Source organism: Gossypium arboreum, chromosome 11 (genome assembly GCF_025698485.1).
Source record: "Gossypium arboreum isolate Shixiya-1 chromosome 11, ASM2569848v2, whole genome shotgun sequence".
NCBI lineage: Eukaryota > Viridiplantae > Streptophyta > Magnoliopsida > Malvales > Malvaceae > Gossypium > Gossypium arboreum.
Window position 1 is genome coordinate 116,523,086 of NC_069080.1, and position 4,581 is coordinate 116,527,666.

A 4,581-nucleotide genomic window follows, 5' to 3' on the forward strand; every position below is an offset into this window, starting at 1 on the left:
GATTTTGGGCCACACGGCCAGGGGACAAGCCCGTGTGCCCAAATTTCAGCCCATATGTTTCGCGTTTTTCCTGTTTGGGATCGTCTGAAATTCATTCCACGCCTGTGTTCCTTGTGCGTGTGGCTGCTCACGACCGTGTCACACGATCGTGTCTAGCTTTATTCGTTTCTCCCACACTAGTGTATGCAAGCCCTATGCCCATGTTAATTTGACAGGTTCGACCACGGGTGTTAGACACGGGCGTGTCGCACGCCCGTGCTAGTTTCTTAGTTTTAACCACAGTCCTAAGGCACGAACATGTCACAAGTTCGTGTTGTTTTGGTAGGCTCAGCCACGGCCATGTCGCACGGCCATGGCGATTTGTCGCAGCCCGTGTTTGGGGAATATTTTTTCCCTGTTTTAATACGGTCCTAAGCACGCCCGTGTGCTTGGCCGTGTCTCTATGGTGAACCTATTTTCAAGAGCTCCGTTAGTAAGTTAGGTGTTATACACTAATATTTACAGAAGTTAATACAGTTAGTGCTCAGGTTGCCTCCCAAGAAGCACTTACTTATAGTCTAAGCTCAACTTACCTCTCCGTTGAATGGTCATGGTGGTTCGAGGAGTTTATACTCTTCATTCCTACTGACAACTTCATCAAAATAAGGTTTTAAATAGGTGTTGTTTATCTTAAAAGTGTCGAACTTGGGATGACTTACCTCAACTGTACCGAATGGAAAAATACTAAGTACCGTAAGAGGGTTTTCTTAATTTAGTCTGGCAGTGACAATGTGAGGATCTGCTGCATCTAGTAAGACTTTATCTCTAACCTTAAGTTGATTTGGAGAGGTATTGAGCTCGTTCTAGCGTAGTTTTGATTTATCATGTGTTCTCGATTTATGTGCTCGCTATTCGTCTAGCTCCTCTATTTGTAGCCTTCGTTCTTCATGAATAGGTCCTCTATTATTGCTGGAACATGGCTCGTGAACTTCTTTCAGATTTAATTCCTGAAGAGTAGGTTGTACCATATTGTCAGTTTTAATAGAATGTGTTAAACGATCACCTTCAATTTCCGATGTGTTGCCAGAATTGCGAGCTTGAAGGGTGATTGTTTCATCTCCCACACGGAGTGTGAGTTCACCTGTGCCAATATCAATAATCGTTTTAGCAGTTACTAAAAAGGGCCTTTCTAAAATCAAATGAGTGTTGCTGTCTTCCTCTATGTCTAAGACAATGAAGTCAACGGGAAATATAAATTTATCGATTTTAACTAGCACATCTTCAATAATACCCCTAGGAAATCTTATAGTTTTGTCTGCTAATTGAATGCTCATCCTAGTCTGTTTGGGTTTCCCGAAACCTAATTGTTTAAACATTTTGTAGGGCATGGCGTTAATACTAACCCCCAAATCAGCTAATGCATTATTAACATCTAAACTATCAATTAAGCAAGAAATTGTAAAACTCCCTGGATCTTTTAGTTTGTTGGATAGTTTATTTTGGAGAATAGCTAAGCAAACTGCGTTTAGCTCCACATACGACGCCTCGTCCAACTTCCGCTTATTTGCTAAAAACTCCTCATAAAATTTCATTGCGTTTAGCATCTGCGATAGAGCTTCAATAAACGGTAAGTTAATATGTAATTTTTTTAAGAGTTTAAGGAATTTACCAAATTGTTCATCTGAGTGGTCTTTCCTTGTCGCGTTAAGGTATGGCACATGAGGTTTATATTCGACATTTACTGATTTGTTTTTATTTTGATCTACCTTACCTTGACCTTCGCTTACAACAGTTTCTTGCTTCGGTTCTGGCTCAAGCTCAACGAATCCTTCTTCATCTTGAACATTAATCGCGTTAAACTATTCCCTTGGGTTAGGTTCAGTATTACTTGGTAAGGTACCTTGTGGTCATTCGGAGATTAGTTTAGAAAGCTGGCCTATCTGAGTTTTGAGCCCTTGAATTGAAGCTTGATGATTTTTAAGTGCCATTTTGGTGTTCTGAAAATGGGTTTTTGACACCGAGATAAACTTTGTGAGCATTTCTTCAAGGTTCGATTTCTTTCCCTGTTGATAGGGTGGTTGTTGGTAGCTTGGAGGTGGTCGTTGATTTCCTTGGCCTCCTCATGAGAAATTTGGGTGGTTCTTCCAACCTGCATTATAAGTGTTACTATATAGATTGTTTTGAGGTCGAAGATTATTACCCATGTAATTTAGTTACTCGTTATCCATGTTGTGGCCATAAGGTTGGTATTCCGAATGGCTTGTTCCACCTCCACTTGCTTCGCACTGCATTACTGGGTGAACCTATGAAGAATTAAGAAAACCATCAATTTTCTTATTCAAGAGTTCTACCTGATTAGAGAGCATGGTGACCGAATCGATGTTATAAACACCGGCTATTTTTGTTGGCTTTGTCCTCATGACTTGCCACTGATAGTTATTCAGTAACATCTCCTCTATGAACTCATACGCATTTTCAGGTGTTTTATTATAGATGGTTTCGCCAGCAGCTGTGTCAACCATTTGCCGAGTCGAAGGATTCAAGCCATTATGGAATGTTTGAACCTGAAGCTAAAGCGGTAACCCATGGTGAGGGCACCTTCTCAAAAGGTCCTTGTATCTCTCCTATGCATTGTAGGGTGTTTCTAAATCCATTTGCACAAAAGAAGAGATATAATTACGTAATTTAGCCGTTTTAGCCGGCGAAAAATATTTTAGTAAAAATTTTTCGGTCATTTGTTCCCAAGTAGTAACTGACCCTCGTGGTAACGAGTTCAACCACTGTTTAGCTTTGTTTCTCAATAAAAAAGGAAACAATCGAAGACGTATGGCATTATCAGAAATGCCATTGATTTTAAATGTATCACAGAATTCCAGGAAGTTTGCTAAGTGAGCGTTGGGATCCTCAGTTCCTGTTAAAGAAGGTTTAGCATAATCATACATAGTATGAGGAGCAGGATTTTGATTAACCGCAATCGCTGGAGGTATCTGATTGTCTTGGTTTTCGGCTATCTCTTCGGTTGGAGGTTGAGTATCGTCTTCTTACTCATTCTCTGTGTATCTTAAGCTTCGCCTTATTTCTCGTCGATTTCAACGAGTTGTGCGATCGCTTTCTTCGTCAAAAAGTAGTGGTCCTGACGGGTTTCTTCTAGTCATAAACTATAAGAACCTGTCAAGAGAAGGAAAAAGTAAATTAATGAATAATAAAAAATAAAATAAAATTAATTTGCAAGAAAAATAAATGGCTAAAGTAATAAAAATTGAGCGTTCCTAATATCTTAGTTCCCCGGCAACGGTGCCAAAAACTTGATCGCGTGATTTCGTGATAGATTTTAAATATTTATAATTAATCACTCTTGAAACTAACTATTATCGCGATGTAGGCAAGTGTACCTATCGAATAGTAGTATAGTTTTAGCAAGACCGGATTGTCGAACCCAAATAAACTAAAAGTACTAGTAATAACTGTCTTTTTATTATCTAGCCTAAGAATAAGAGGGTTTTGTTTTAACTAACTAATTATCTAAACTAAGAATTCACAGGAAGTAGAATTGGGGAATTGCTTTTGGGAAAATCGATTAAATTAAGACAATACCTAAGGAAAAATCCACCTAGACTGTGCTTGTTATTCTGGCTTCGAATCGGGTGATTTATTCATTTAACTTATTCCGTAAAGATCCCTAAGTTATGTTATTATCCCTATTCAAGATTAATAGCGTCTAATCCCCTAGGTTGAATAATTGAGACCTTTCTCTAATTACCACCCTAGGGTTGCATTAACTCGATCTATGGATCCCCTTATTAGGTTTCACCCTAATCCGGCAAAATGTTGTCACCCTATGTCTAGGCGCGCCAACAACTCTGCGTAATTATGACAAGGGTACTCTTAGACAGGGTCTATTCCTCCTCTGAATAAGAGCTTATCTTGAATCAGTATCCTGGGATATCAAAACAAGAATTAAGAACACATAATTAAGAACAAGTTAAATATTTATCATACAATTCAGAAAATAATAACAAGATTCGTCTTAAGTTTCATTCCCCTTAGGTATTGAGGGGTTTTAGTTCATAACTAAATAAAAAAACATCTCAGAATAATAAAGAGTACAAAACATAAAGAAAACCCAAAACTACTGAAGGGGAAATTTAGGAGAGATCTTCAATCTTGATAGTGAATCCGGCTTCTGAGATGGATCAATCAGCTTCCTTAGAGTAATTCCTTACTCCCTCCCTTTGTGTGTCTCTTTTCTCCTCTTCTAGGGTGTATTTATAGGCTTTGGAATGCCTATGAGCCCTCAAAAGTGGCCTTTTCCGAATTGGACTCAACTTGGGCTCGACAGGGACACGCCCGAGTGCGATTACTTTAGGCCATGTTTGAGCCTGTTAGAATGGCACGGGCATGTGTTCTACCCGTGTGAGTCGTGCTTCGATTCTGCAAAATTGACACCGCCATGTGGGCTGCTCGTGTGAGGAAGTTCAGGTTGTGTTGATTTCGTACTTTGACCCATTTTCTCCATTTTTGGCCCGTTTCTTGTTCCTTTCGCTCTCCTATGCTCACCTAAGTATAAATCATGAAATTAAGGCATTAGGAGCATCGAATTCA

At 39.3% G+C, this 4,581-nt stretch overlaps 1 non-coding gene across 1 annotated transcript; it reads left to right on the forward strand.

Moving 5' to 3' along the window:
• The first annotated feature begins 2,559 nt into the window (after nt 1-2,559).
• Nucleotides 2,560-2,666, forward strand: LOC128284550 (small nucleolar RNA R71). The gene has a single exon (XR_008274974.1). It is a non-coding gene; the product is annotated as a small nucleolar RNA R71 (small nucleolar RNA).
• Nucleotides 2,667-4,581: the final 1,915 nt, after the last annotated feature.